We start from the raw sequence: 14,869 nt of genomic DNA, 5'->3' as shown, positions 1-14,869 counted from the left end.
GGGGGTTTCAGCAAAGCAAGCTGTCTGCTTGCCTCGGACTTGCACTGTAGGAGGACATAGAGCGATTCATCAGTTTTTGTCCGCGCCTGACTGTCCCTTGCCCTTGTTGGGAAGGGACTTGCTTAGCCAGCTGAGAGCCACTGTCTCTTTGACAGAGCACGGCTCTTTGCTGCTAAAGTGACCCGGAACGGGAAGCATTATGACCCTTACGGTCCCCCGAGAGGAGGAATAGAGACTTTCCTTAACTGAGCTGGGCCAAGAGAGAAGACCAGCTCTGGCTAAGCGGTGGCCAAGAGTAGGGGCGGAAGACAACCCTCCAGGGTTGGCAATCAACCAAGCCCCCAGACTCATAGAAGTGAAGCCTGGGGCCCAGCCGGTTAGGCAAAAACAGGACCCGGTCCCCGGAGAAGCTCTTCAAGGTATCCAGGTCCATCTCAAGCACCTAAGAACTTCTGGAATTCGAGTTCCTTCTCAGTCCCATGGAACACTCCCCTCCTGCCTGTTCCCAAGCCAGGGACCAAGGACTACAGGCCGGTACAGGATTTGCGCTTGCTTCATCAAGCTACAATGACTTTCCATCCAACACTACCTAACCCGTACACATTGTTGGGGTTGCTGCCAGCTGAGGACAGCTGGTTCACCTGCTTGGACCTGAAAGAAGCTTTCTTTCATATCAGATTAGCCCCAGAGAGCCAGAAGCTGTTTGCCTTTCAGTGGGAAGATCCGGAGTCAGGTGTCACTACTCAGTACACTTGGACCCGGCTTCCCCAAGGGTTCAAGAACTTCCCCACCATCTTCGGGGAGGCGTTGGCCCCAGACCTCCAGAAGTTTCCCACCAGAAACATAGGCTGCCTGTTGCTCCAGTAGGTTGATGACCTTTAGCTGGGACACCCTATGGCAGTCGGGTGTGCCAAGGGAATAGATGCCCTGCTCCGGCACCTGGAGGACTGTGGGTATAAGGTGTCCAAGAAAAAGGCTCAGATCGGCCGACAGCGGGTACGTTCCTTGGGATTTACTATCTGACATGGGGAACGCAGCCTGGGAGCAGAAAGAAAGCAGGTGATTTGCAATCGACCGGAGCCTAAGAGCGGAAGGCATGTGAGAGAATTCTTAGGAGCTGTGGGGTTTTGTAGACTGTGGATCCCAAGCTTTGCAGTATGAGCCAAGCATTTGTATGAGGTCACAAAGGGGGGGACCAGGAACCTCTCGAATGGGGATCCCAATAGCAGCAAGCCTTGCATGAGTTAAAGGAAAAAACTGACGGCAGCCCCAGCCCTGGGGCTACCTGATCTGACAAAGCCTTTTCCATTGTATGCGTCAGAGAGAGAAAAGATGGCAGTTGGAGTTTTCACCCAAACTGTGGGGCCCTGGCCGAGGCTGGTGGCCTACCTCTCTCAACAACTAGACGGGGTTCCTAAAGGATGGCCCCCGTGTTTGAGGGCCTTGGCAGCAACTGCCCTGCTAGTACAAGAAGCAAATAAGCTGACTCCTGGGCAAAACCTGCACATAAAGGCCCCCCATGCTGTGCTGACTCTAATGAATACTAAAGGACACTGTTGGCTAATGAATGCTAGACTCACCAAGTACCAAAGTTTGCTCTGTGAAAATCCCCATATAACCACTGAAGTTTGGAACACCCTAAACCCTGCCACCTTGCTCCCGGTATCAGAGAGAGCCCTGTCGAGCATGATCGTGTACAAGTGTTGGACGCAGTTGACTCTAGCAGACCTGACCTCCAGGACCAGCCTTGGGCATCAGTAGACCGGGAACTGTAAGTGGACGGGAGCAGCTTCATCAAGCCACAAGGAGAGAGATGTGCAGGGTATGCAGTGGTAACCCTGGACACTGTGGTTGAAGCCAGATCGTTGCCCCAGGGCACTTCAGCCCAGAAAGCTGAACTCATTGCTTTAATTGGGGCCTCAGAACTCCCTGAAGGTAAGACTGTCAACATTTACACTGATTCTCGGTATGCCTTTTGAACGCTTCAAGCGCATGGAGCATTCTAGAAAGAAAAGAGCCTATTGAACTCTGGGGGAAAAGACAGAAAATATCAACAAGGAATCTTGCAATGATTAGAAGCAGTATGGAAACCCCACAAGGTGGCAGTTACGCATCGCAGAGGACACCTGCGAGCTTCCACCTTGGTGGGTTTGGGGAATTCCCGCGCTGACTCAGAGGCTGGAAAAGCAGCATCTGCCCCCTTCCGGGCACCAGTCACAGCCCCTCTGCTCCCTCAGGCACCTGATCTTCTACCTACTTCTTCTAAAGAAGAAAGAGACTTTCTCCAGGTAGAGGGAAGGACAAGTGATGGAGAAAGGATCGACTGGGTTACCAGATGGGAGAGCAGCTGTGCCACAGCTGCTAGGAGCCACAGTTGTACTGGCTTTCCATGAAACCACCCATCTAGGTCAGGAATCACCGCAAAAGTTGTTAGGCCAGTATTTCGACATCGCACATTTGTCAGCCCTTGCCAACACGGTGACGCAGCCGTGTGGTGTGTAACCTGCCGACAGCATAAGGCGAGGCAAGGTCCAGCCATTGAGTCCGGCATACAAGCTGATGGAGCAGCCCCCTTTCAAGATCTCCAGGTAGACTTCACAGAGATGCCAAAGTGTGGAGGTAACAAGTATTTACTTGTTCTTGGGTGTACCTACTCTGGGTGGGTGGAGGCTTCTCCAACACGAACTGAGAAAGCTCGTGAACTAGCCCGTGTGCTTCTTTGAGATCTCATTCCTAGATTTGGACTGCCCTTACGGATCGGCTCAGATAACGGGCCTGCGTTTGTGGCTGACTTGGGGAACAGAAGACGGCACAGGTATCGGGGATCACATGGAAACTACATGCCGCCTACCGGCCTCAGAGTTCCGGAAAGGTGGAGTGGATGAATCGGACTATCCAAAATAGTATTCTTGTCTTCCCCGCTGGATATTAAAAACAATACCACAAGGGGCGTCCAACCACCTGCCAAAGTTGAGGGGATGTTATCCTCTCCACCCCGCCCCCGGATATTAGAGACAACAACTCAGGGGTAATGTACACCCACTGCTTTCTTGGGAGTAATATCATCCTCTCCCTTCTTGGATATGAGGCAAACTATCACAGTGTGCGTGTACGCCTGTCGCGAAATTGGATGTAATGTCATCCTGTGCCTCCCTGGATATGACGAACAATATCACGGGGGTTGTACAACTTCTGAGATATGGGGAGTGATATCATCCTCTCCCCTCTGGAAGTCAGGGACTATATCACAGGGGTAGTGTACACCCTCTGTGATGTTGGGTCTAATATCGTCCTCCCGCCCCCTGGATATTACAAACCATATCACAAGGGGCGTGTACACACACTTTGACATTGGTATGAATACCATCCTCTCCCTCTTTGGATATTCGGCGCAATATTTCAGGTGGGGTGTACACCACCTGCGATATTAGAAGTAGTATTATTTTCTCCCCCCGTGGATATTAGCAACAATATCACAGGGGCTGTGAATATCCCCTGCAATATTTCGAGTAGTATCGTCATCTCCCCTCATGAATATTAAGAACAATATCGTGGGGGGACCTGTACACCCCCTTTGATATTTGATATCATCCTCTTCCCCCCGGATATTAGGAACAATATCAGGAAGGGATGGACACACCCTGCGATATTTGCTGTCACCTAATTGTCTCTCCCCTAGATATTAGGAAAAATGTAACTGGGGATGTGAACAGCCCTGCGATATTGGGAGAAGTATCATCCTCTCCCCCCTTGCATATTAGGAACAATAGCACGGGGTGGGGGGTGTACTGCCTCTGCGATATTGGGAGTAAAATTATCCTCTCTTCCCCTGGATATTAGGAAGGGTATCAGAGTGGAAGGGTGTACATTCCCTGCGATACTCAATGGAATCTTATCCTCTCCCTCCCAAGGTACTAAGAACAATATGACAAGAGGGTCATACACCCTCTGCGATATTGAGAGTCATATCATCCTCTTTCGCTCTGCATATGAGGAACAATATCACAGGGTTGTGTACACCCCCTGCGATATTGGGAGTAATATCAGCCTCTCTCCCTCTGGATATGAGGAAGAGTATCACAGGGCCGTGTACGCCCCCTGCGGTAGTGGGAGTGATATCATCCTCTCTCCCTCTGGATATGAGGGAGAGTTTCCCAGGGATGTGTGCAACCCCTGCAATATTGGGAATAATATCCTGTCGCCCTCTGGATATCAGGAAGAGTATCACATGGGTGGGTACACTCCCTGCAACACGGGGAGTAATATCATCCTCTGCCCCCCGGATGTTCAAAACCAAATCATGCGGTTGGTACACCTGTTGCGATATTGGGAGTAATATCTTCCTCTCTCCGCCTGGATATTAGGAGTAATATCACAGGGGTGGTTTATATCCCCTGCGATATTGGGAGTAATATCACCCTCTCTCCCCCTGGATATTAGGAACAACATCACAGGGGGTGTCCACCCCCTGGGATATTGGTGTCAAACCCCCGTGATATTAGGAGTCATATCGTGCTCTCGCTGAAGGGGTGGCCTGCCCCTCCACACCTGTGGGTATTTCTAGTCTCGTGGGATGAGAGACGGAGAAAAGAAATAAGGCACACAGACAAAGTAGAAAGAAACAACAGTGGGTCTAGGGGACTGGCACTCAGCACACCAAGGACCTGCACCGGCACCGGCCTCTGAGTTCCCTCAGTTTTCATTGATTATTATTCTCATTATTTCTGCAAAAAGGAATGTAGTAGGAGAGCAGGGTGATAATAAGGAGAAGGTCAACAAAAGACATGGGAGCAAAAGAATCTATATCATGATTAAGTTCAAGGGAAGGTACTACACCTGGACGTGCACGTTGGCCTGATTTATGTTTCTCTCCACCTGAACATCTCAGCGGAGTAAAGAATAACAAGGCAGCATTACTGCAAGCATGTCTCCCCTCCCGCCACAGGGCAGCTTTTCTCCTATGTCAGAGTTGAACAAGTGTACAGTCGGGTTTTACACCGAGACATTCAGTTCCCAGGGGCAAGCAGGAGACAGTGGCCTTCCTCCATCTCAGCTGCAAGAGACTTTCCTCTTTTACTAATCCACCTCAGTACAGACCCTTTACGGGTGTCAGGCTGGGGGACAGTCAGGCCTTTGTCATCCCACGAGGCCATATTTCAGACTATGACATGGGGAGAAACTTTGGACAACACACCGCTGTCAAGGGCAGAGGTCCCTGCGGCTTTCCACAGTGCATTGTGACCTTGGTTTATTGAGACTAGAGAATGGCAATGACTTTTTCCAAGTATACTCCCTATAAACATTTTGTTAACAAGGCACATCCTGCACAGCTCTAGATCCCGTAAACCTTGATTTTATACAACACATGCTTTTGTGAGCTCCAGGTTGGGTCCAAGTGGCTGGGTCAAAGTGGCTGGGGCAAAGCTACAAATTAACAACATCTCAGCAAAGCCATTGTTTAAAGTTCAGGTCTTTTTCAAAATGGAGTCTCTTATGTCCTCCGTTTCTACATAGACACAGTGACAGTCTGATCTCTCTTTCTTTTCCCTACATTTCCCCCTTTTCATTTTGACAAAACCGCCATCGTCATCATGGCCCATTCTCGCTGGTCACTGTTTCTCCAGAGCTGCCGGATACACCGGTAGAATAACAATAGAGAACACAGACATACAAGGATTAATACAAAATTTGCAATAGTGGAATTTCCAGTGGTTTTAACCCAAGTGACAGGGTTAAGATTTGTGAGGCTATTAACAGATTTTACCATTGCCTCCCATTCTGGCACCAGATTTCACTGGGCTTTTGATGTTTCAAAAATTTGTTCTTTCAATTTAGAAACATCTAAGGTTAGATTATCTTCTCTTCCTTGTAGATGGCATCTAACCATGTCCCAGTGATGTTCAGATTCATTCTTGGCTCCAGGTGTAATACAAAAATCTAATGTATTCCAGTCACACTGTAACTGAGAAAGATATTCCAAGCTCATGAGCCTATCTCCCATCCAGATAACAGTTTGTCTAAGATCATTAATTGGATTTCCCAATTTTTGATCTATTTGAGTCTAAGAATTCCACAATTTTGAGGAATTCTTTTGCCAATTATTCACATATTCTGCAGTTTGAACAGAGGAGTGTAAAGCAATTCCAGCAGCTGCAGCAGTAGCTGTGACTGCAATAAGACCCATAATCACTGCAATTAAAGTAAAAATGAATTTTTTAGATCTGGTTAGGACTCCTTTTAATACTTCTGTGATGATATGTATGGATGGAGAAGCCTCCCACGGTTGGTCCGTGGACACGGGGATCCACACGCCTTCTCTTGCCATTACTAACAGAACACGATGCTGCCAATCCAAAGTTGAATCAATGCAAGTAAACAACCTGCAATTTTCACAGGTTATAGTTTGGGAATCTGGTTTAAGAACTATGTTTCCTACAACCAGCATAGAAGGGGGTTTTACACAACTTTGCAAAGGAATTGTCAGATTGGAACTTAGGTTGATAGTATAATATGGCTTATGATTTCTTCTTCCCATAAGTTGATTTCCAGACCAAATTCTAATGTGGTATGAGGCCACAGTGAGCTTCCATAATTCTGGGTGTTCAGGACCAACAACAGGACTAAGTAACTTTGGTCAGGGTGATGAAATCCCCTTTTCACCCCCTTTCCAATGATAGGGTGATTCTAGCCTTCTATAAACCTGGTCTAGCTTTTTAGTTAAATCACTATCATAGGCTGGATTAGTGGGCCAGACAGATGGAGCCTGTGAACATGAGTGAGTCTGGCCCATACAATCATAATATAATTGGCCTCGAGGGGCCCAGTCTATAATAATTCCAAATTTATGGTTTTGTAGTACCACTGCAGTATCAGCCACACATTCTTCCCAAACTAAGACTTCTGGGTCTTTTGATTCTTTTGGAATTTCCTTGGGACATGGTTTCCCTTTAGGCCTAAATTGTAAGGATCTTTGATAGGAAGAATTCTGTAAATTATTCACTTGTGACTCAAGTGACATTCCACTTATCCTATGATAAGTAAATTTACTGGTGGCACTGACAGTAGGTACTTCTACCAATCAATTTTGGATTGTAGGCATTAAGCATCCTGGTGCTTTTCCCAGGCAAATAGGAGGATAATGGTACCCAGTGGAAATGTTTATCATCATTCCTTCTTCTTCAGGTTGGGCAGGGCCACGGTCATCTGTGGGGCCTTGTACCCATGCACTGTTATTAACATCTACTTCAATAGGATTATCTATCCAAGTGACTGCCCGAATTCAGGCTGGGAAAGGCACATAGGCCCAATAAGTATAGTTAGCTGCAGCGGCTCCTGCAGACATAGGGAGACTTACCACCGTTGATACAATCACGAAAGCTGCAAGCAGCATATTCTCTGGAGTTTGTGTTACCCTGGTGTTTTCCAGGCTTTTTTCAGCTAACTGTGCCAGCTTCTTTAGCTGGGGCCAGGTCGGAGGCTCCGCCTTCTTGGTGGATGGCAGCTTCATCTGTTCTTCTGATATCACCATTTTGTTCACCCTGCGAGTTGATGATGTTCGATTGCGGGTTCTCTGTGTCTGGGGAGGCGCCTTCCTTTGCATCTCTGGTGGGTTCATTGTAGAACTTCACATGTCTAGCGGGTACCCAAACAGGAAGCTGATTTTCTCCTGCTGAAACACAAGCAAAACCTCTCCCCCATGTTATCACCTTACCTATTTCCCATGTTTTATGTTTGTTGTGTTTCCACCAAGTCAGTTTTCCCTCATGTGGGCTGTTCTTTTTACCAGTCAAATGTTGTTCTGCAGAAGTAGTGGTCTGATTTCTATATATATTTTAAAAATTTAAAGTATAGAGTGCTAGATTAAGTTGCATCTGGGGAGTGTTATACTCATTACTGTCTTTTTCCTTTTTTTATTTTGTTTAACCAATTGAGCTTTGAGTGTTCTATTAGTTCTTTCAATTATGGCCTGTTCTTGGGAATTAGAAAGGATTCCTGTGGTATGTGTAATATTCCACTGATTTAAGAATATTTGAAATCCTTTACTAGAGTATCCTGGCCCATTATCTGTTTTAATTTTTTCTGGAACTCCCATGACTGCAAAAGAAGATAATAAATGTCTTTTAACATGGGAAGTACTTTCTCCTGTCTGGCAGGTTGCCCATAGGAAATGTGAATAAGTATCAACTGTCACATGGACAAATGACAATTTTCAAAATGAAGGTGCGTGTGTAACATCCATTTGTCATAATGCATCAGGACATAAGCTTCTGGCATTAACTCCTGCCTCTTGAGTGGGCAGGTGTAAGACTTGACACTGAGCACAATGTTGTACAATATTTTTTGCTTGTTTCCGTGTGATATCAAATTTGTTTTTAATCCTGTTGCATTTACATGAGTCAGCGCATGAAGTTCTTGTGCTTCCATGAAGGCAGATGATACTAGCAAATCAGCTTGTTCATTGGCCTTAGTTAAAGGCCCTGGGAAATTAGTATGTGCTCGAATATGAGTAATATAAAATGGGAAATTTCTCTTTTCTCACAGTTTGTTGTAACAATTTAAACAGCTGATTTAACTGATCATCCATCCTATATTTGATTAGGGTTGTCTCAACATCCTTTGTAGCCTGTACTACATATGCAGAATCTGAAACAATGTTAATAGGCTGATTAAAATCTTGTAAAACTGAAATGACAGCAATCAATTCTGCTCTTTGAGATGAGTGATATTGAGTTTCAATGACTCATTCTTTTGGCCCAGTGTAAGCCACTTTTCCATTGCTGGAACCCTCAGTAAACACTGTGAGAGCATTTTCTAAAGGTTTATGTCTGGTAATTTTAGGTAAAATCCAAGTAGTCAATTTCAAAAACTGGAAGATTTTTGCTTTTGGGTAATGATTATCAATAATTCCCACAAAATCAGCAAGACCAATCTGCCATGCACCAGAATTGATAAAGCTTGTCCAACCTGTTCCTTGTTTAAAGGAACAGTGATTTTATCTGGGTCATTTCCACACAATTTTACTATTCGTAGTCTTGCCTGACCAATTAATGTAGCCATTTGATCTAAGTACAACGTAAAAGTCTGAAGTTTACTGTGGGGAAGGAATGACCACTCCACAAGATCTGTATTTTGAATAATAATGCCTGTTGGAGAATGTGCAGTAGCAAAAATTAAAAGTTGAACTGGGGCTAAGTGATGTATTCTATTTACTTGTGCTGACTGAAATTTTGCTTCAACTAATTCAATTTCTTTAGTTGCCTCTGGAGTTAATGCTCTTTTACTATTCAAGTCTGGATCCCCTCTGAAGATAGAGAACAAATTTGATCTGGCATAAGTAGGGATGCCTAGAGTTGGCCGAATCCAATTAATATCTCCTAGCAATTTTTGAAAGTCATTTAATGTTCTTAATGTGTCTTTTCTTATTTCTACTTTGTGTGGTTTAATTTTTCTCTCCTCTACCTGCATTCCCAAATAATGAAAAGGAGTGGAGGTCTGAATCTTATCAGATGCCATTGTCAGGCCTGCGTTTGCAACCTGTGTCTGCAGAAATGTGTAACAGTCAATTAATTTGTCTCTTGTTTCTGCAGCACACAAAATATCATCAAGATAATGAATGATATAAGAGTCTGAAAACTTGTCTCTAACTGGTTGAAGAACTTGAGCTACAAAAGTCTGACACATAGTTAGACTACTAAGCATTCCCTGAGGCAACAATTTCCACTGAAATCTGGTGGCTGGTTCTTCATTATTTATGGCTGGTATCATAAAAGCAAATTTTTCAAAATCCTGTTTTGCCAGAGGAATGGTAAAAAAGCAATCCTTCAGATCAATTATAATTAAAGGCCAATCTTTGGGGATCATGGCTGGAGAGGGCAGCCCAGGTTGGAGAGGCCCCATGGGTTGAATTACTGCATTAACGGCTCTTAAATCGGTTAGCATGCGCCCTCTGCCTGATTTTTTCTGACTTGCAAACACAGGAGAATTCCAAGGTGGAAATAAAGGCTCAATATGTCCCTTTTCTAATTGTTCCTTTGCCAATAAGTGTAAGGCCTGCAGCTTTTGTTTTGGTAGTGGCCACTGATTTACATATACAGGCTTTTCCGTTTTCCAAGCTCATGGAATGAGTTTTGGAGGCTCTACAGTGGCCACCCCGAAAAAGGATACCCTAGTCCTTTTCTTTCTGGATTTCCCTTAGCCTCAACCGGAACTTTAATGTCTTCTCCATTTTTCCCTAGTCCTTTTCCAGGGAGATATCCCATTTGTGTCATGATTTTTTGACTCAGGGGGCTGTATACGGAGACTGGAATAGTAATCTCTGCATACCACTGTTCTAATAAGTCTCGGCCCCATAAATTAATTGGAATAGAAGTAATCGTAGGCTGAACTGTACTTTCTTGATTATCAGGTCCTAGACAATGTAAAATTTTGGCACTTTGATACACTTCTGAGGCAGTGCCCACACCAACAAATCCTGCAACAGGCTTTTGTTTAGACCAATTTTTTTTGGCCATTGATTCAAGGCAATGATAGAAACATCAGCCCCAGTACCTACTAATCCTTCAAACTGCTTTCCCTGAATAGTAACTGTACACACAAGTCTATTCTCTGAGACCTGACTAGCCCAATAAACAGCTTTCGCAGCAGGGTTGGTACTTCCAAACCCTCCTGTTCTTTCTGTTTTGCTATCCCCAATTTTAATATAAGGCAAGAGCAGTAATTAAGCAATTCTATCACCTGGATTGGCACTCCAGGGAACAGTAGAGCTGATCACTAACTGAATTTCCCCTTTATAATCTGAATCAATTACCTCAGTATGAATTTGAACTCCCTTCAGATTTAGACTTGATCGTCCTAAAATAAGGCCTACCGTCCCTTCTGGCAGCGGGCCATATACCCCTGTAGGAATCTTTTGCGGGGGCTCTCCAAGGAGTAAAGAAATCATTTGTGTAGAACATAAATCTACTGCAGCGCTGCCTGCTGTGGCGGGGGAGAACTGTTGTATTGTTGTAATTGGCCGATTTCCTGAAATGGTGGTATTTACTGTGGGGGTTGTTTTCCCTGAAAACCCTCAAGAAAAAATGGCTGAATCAGGAATGCCCCACTTTTTTGCAGGGCCTGGGACTGGCCCCTGTTCCTTTTTCCTGACAATGGTTGTCCATTTTTATCGAATGTAGAACGACATTCCTTAGCCCAATGATTTCCTTTTCCACATCTTGGACACAGGCCAGGAGGCTCCTTTTTATTGCTCTGTTTATTTAAGCCTGGGCAATTCTTTTTTAGATGACCGATTTGACCACAATTATAACATTTTCCCCCAAATGTTTCAACTTGTCCTCCTAAAGCAGCCCCTGTAATTGCTTGAGCCAATAGCATTGCTTTATGCATAGCTCCTCCAATCCCATCACAGGCCTTCACCTATTCTGTAATTACATCAACTCCTGCTGAAACCTTTCCTCTTAATGGCTTTATGGCCGATTGACATTCTGGATTTGCATTTTGAGAAGCCATTATTTCTACAATAACTTTTCGGACGTTATTAACTGCAATGGATTTTGGAGCTGCATCTTGCAACCTTGCCACAAAGTCTGGATATGGCTCCTTAGAGCTTTGTCTGATTGAACTAAAAGAAGGGCAGGAGATTCCTGGGTCCTGAATCTTTTCCCAGGCCCTGAGGCAAATAGCTCTTAGTTGTTCAATAGCTTCATTTTCCATTACTGATTGTTGGTTAATAGTGCCCCAATTTGGACCTGTTCCTAGCAATTGGTCTGCATCTATATAAACAACAGGGTTAATAGCATGATTTTTATGTACCTGTTCTTGTACCCCATCAATCCACCAGGTTTTAAACTGTAGATACTGAGAGGGTGAAAGGGAAGATTTAGCCAAAATTTCCCAATCATAAGGACTAAGTCTATTTCCACGAGCAATGGAATCTAATAATGTTCTCATATAAGGAGACGTGGTTCTTTCGTATCTTTTAAAATTTTCTTTCTGCTTCTTTCATATCTTTTAACATTTTCATGGTGAAAGATTCATATCTAGCCTCAGTTCGGACAGACGCTCCTGCTTGACTCCCTTTCCCGACCGGCATCGGTTGTAACATTACCGGATACTGCCATGCCTCAAGATCTCCCCGTTTTCTGGCTGTAGCAATCGTCCCATGCAGTGCACTATCTTGTCCACTAGGTGGTAATGTAGGATCAAACGCCATCGCCCTGGGTTGTTGCTATAGTGCCTTGCTATTTGGCACAGGACGCACAGCCTGAGATCCATACGGAACCTCTGGAGATGGCGGATACTGACATTCGGCTGGCGGCTGGTGTTGACAAACTACCGATGGTTGGGTTTTATTTTCTACTGGCTGCTATTGCGGATACTGTGCCTGGATTGGCTTTTGAGATTGTGATGTCACAGGCATCTGAACCGCAGGAGAAGGAGTTGGTGGCCATCGTGGTTTAAACTCTGATGGCCCAAATAATTCTGGACCTCCTTCCCCCAGTTTTGATGATTCAGGATATATTACCTCCTGTAATTGATTATAGTCAACATTTTGGGTTGACCGAGCCATTCCAGGCTCTACTGCATTTTTACAACGTGAACTTTCCATTCCTTTTTTAACTCTGTTCCTGCCTCTTCTTCACAATCTATTACTCAGCTTTCAGGGGCATCAAAGACTGAAATGCTGTCTTCTTCTCTTTGAAATGGTTCTAAAGTTGCTTTAGTAATGGCCCAATCATTCCATACTGTAAGTGGGATGATTTGACCTTCCCTAGTTGCTTGTTTTAGTTCTTTGCCAATTTCTTCCCAATCTTTTAAATCTAAAGTTCCCTATTCTGGAAACCATGGGCAGACTTGTTCTATTGTTTGAGATAGCGTGACTAGATTTTCTGTAGAAGCTTTAACTCCCCGTCTTCTTAAGAGAATTTTAATGAAGCTGAGATAAGAGGCATATTTACTTTCAATTTGCCCCATTGTTACCCTGGATTCCTCCAAGGGCACAAGCTTACCGCAAGGCTGACTGGATGTACTCGGGAATCTCTCGTCGGCTGTCCTCAATGTTCACATTGTTAGCGTAGCTTCACCCTAGAGAAAGGCACCTGCGTTGGGTGGCAGAAGAAGGGGTGGCCTGCTCCTCCACACCTGTGGGTATTTCTAGTCGGGTGGCATGAGAGACGGAGAAAAGAATTAAGACACAGAGACAAAGTAGAAAGAAACAACAGTGGGTCTAGGGGACTGGCACTCAGCACACCAAGGACCTGCACCGGCACCGGCCTCTGAGTTCCCTCAGTTTTTATTGATTATTATTTTCATTATTTCTGCAAAAAGGAATGTAGTAGGAGAGCAGGGTGATAATAAAGAGAAGATCAGCAAAAAACATGGGAGCAAAAGAATCTATATCATGATTAAGTTCAAGGGAAGGTACTATGCCTGGACGTGCACGTAGGCCAGATTTATGTTTCTCTCCACCTGAACATCTCAGCGGAGTAAAGAATAACAAGGCAGCATTACTGCCAACATGTCTCGCCTCCCGCCACAGAGCAGCTTTTCTCCTTTGTCAGAGTTGAACAAATGTACAGTCGGGTTTTACACCGAGACATTCAGTTCCCAGGGGCAAGCAGGAGACAGTGGCCTTCCTCCATCTCAGCTGCAAGAGACTTTCCTCTTTCACTAATCCACCTCAGCACAGACCCTTTACGGGTGTCAGGCTGGGGGACAGTCAGGTCTTTCTCATCCCATGAGGAAATATTTCAGACTATCATATGGGGAGAAACCTTGGACAATACCCCGCTTTCAAGGGCAGAGGCCCCTGCAGCTTTCCACAGTTCATTGTTCCCCTGGTTTATTGAGACTAGAGAATGGCGATGACTTTTACCAAGTATACTGCCTGTAAACATTTTGTTAGCAAGGCACGTCCGGCACAGCCCTAGATCCCTTAAACCTTGATTTTATACAACACATGTTTTTGTGAGCTCCAACTTGGGTCGAAGTGGCTGGGTGAAAGTGGCTGGGGCAAAGCTACAAATTAACAACATCTCAGCAAAGCAATTGTTTAAAGTACAGGTCTTTTTCAAAATGGAGTCTCTTATGTCTTCCCTTTCTACATAGACACAGTGACAGTCTGATCTCTCTTTCTTTTCCCTATACTCGCCCTCTGGCTATTAGGAACAATATCACGGGGTGAAGTGTGTACACCTGTGCGATATTGAAAGTACTATCATCCTCTGTGCCACGGGTTTTAGAAAAGAAATCACAGTGGGTTGTACAGCTGGTGTGATATTGGTAGTAATATCGGTCCCTCCTTCCCTGGATATTGGGAACAACGTTACAAGGGGCCTGTACACCACCTGCGATATTCGCAGTCATATGATTCTTTGCCCACCTGCATATTAGGAACAACATCACGGCGCGGGCGTCGTGGAAAACCCCGGCTATTCGGAAAGTATCATCCTCTTTTTCCCTGGATACTATGAAAAATATCACAGCAGAGATGTACACCTTCTGCGATATTGGGAGTAATATTATCCTATCCCGCCCTGAGTATTTAGAAATCCATCACGGTGGGGTGTACACCCCTGCCATATTGGGAGTAGTATCATCCTCTCCACTCAGGAAATTACGAACAAGGTCATGGGGGGTGTACTCCCCCTGTGATATTGGGAGTAATGTCGTCCTCCCCAAACCTGGATGTTAGCAACAAGATCACAGAGGGGGTGTACGCACCCTGCGATATTGGAAGTAGCATGATCCTCTGCCCCCCGGATATTGGCAAAATTATCACAGGGCGGGTGTACATTTCCTCCCGTGTTGGGAGTCATATCATACTTTTCCTTTCTGGATATCAGGAGTTAAATCCCAGGGTGGTGTGCAT

The 14,869-nt window shown here is 45.0% G+C and overlaps 1 long non-coding RNA gene and 2 pseudogenes across 1 annotated transcript in view; 1 reads left to right on the top strand and 2 right to left on the bottom strand.

Moving 5' to 3' along the window:
- The first annotated feature begins 896 nt into the window (after positions 1-896).
- LOC134761745 (uncharacterized) overlaps positions 897-14,869 on the top strand; it is an 89,374-nt gene continuing 75,401 nt past the window's right edge. Inside the window, exon 1 of the long non-coding RNA XR_010140808.1 lies at positions 897-3,028. This is a non-coding gene — a long non-coding RNA (uncharacterized LOC134761745). The remainder of the gene's footprint in view (positions 3,029-14,869) is intronic.
- Positions 5,488-12,004, bottom strand: LOC134761744 (endogenous retrovirus group K member 6 Env polyprotein-like; annotated as a pseudogene).
- Positions 12,103-13,972, bottom strand: LOC129060556 (uncharacterized; annotated as a pseudogene).

Source organism: Pongo abelii, chromosome 6 (assembly GCF_028885655.2).
Source record: "Pongo abelii isolate AG06213 chromosome 6, NHGRI_mPonAbe1-v2.0_pri, whole genome shotgun sequence".
Taxonomy (NCBI): Eukaryota; Metazoa; Chordata; class Mammalia; order Primates; family Hominidae; genus Pongo; species Pongo abelii.
Note: the sequence above shows the minus strand (reverse complement) of the source record. Positions and strands in the feature narration are given on the sequence as shown.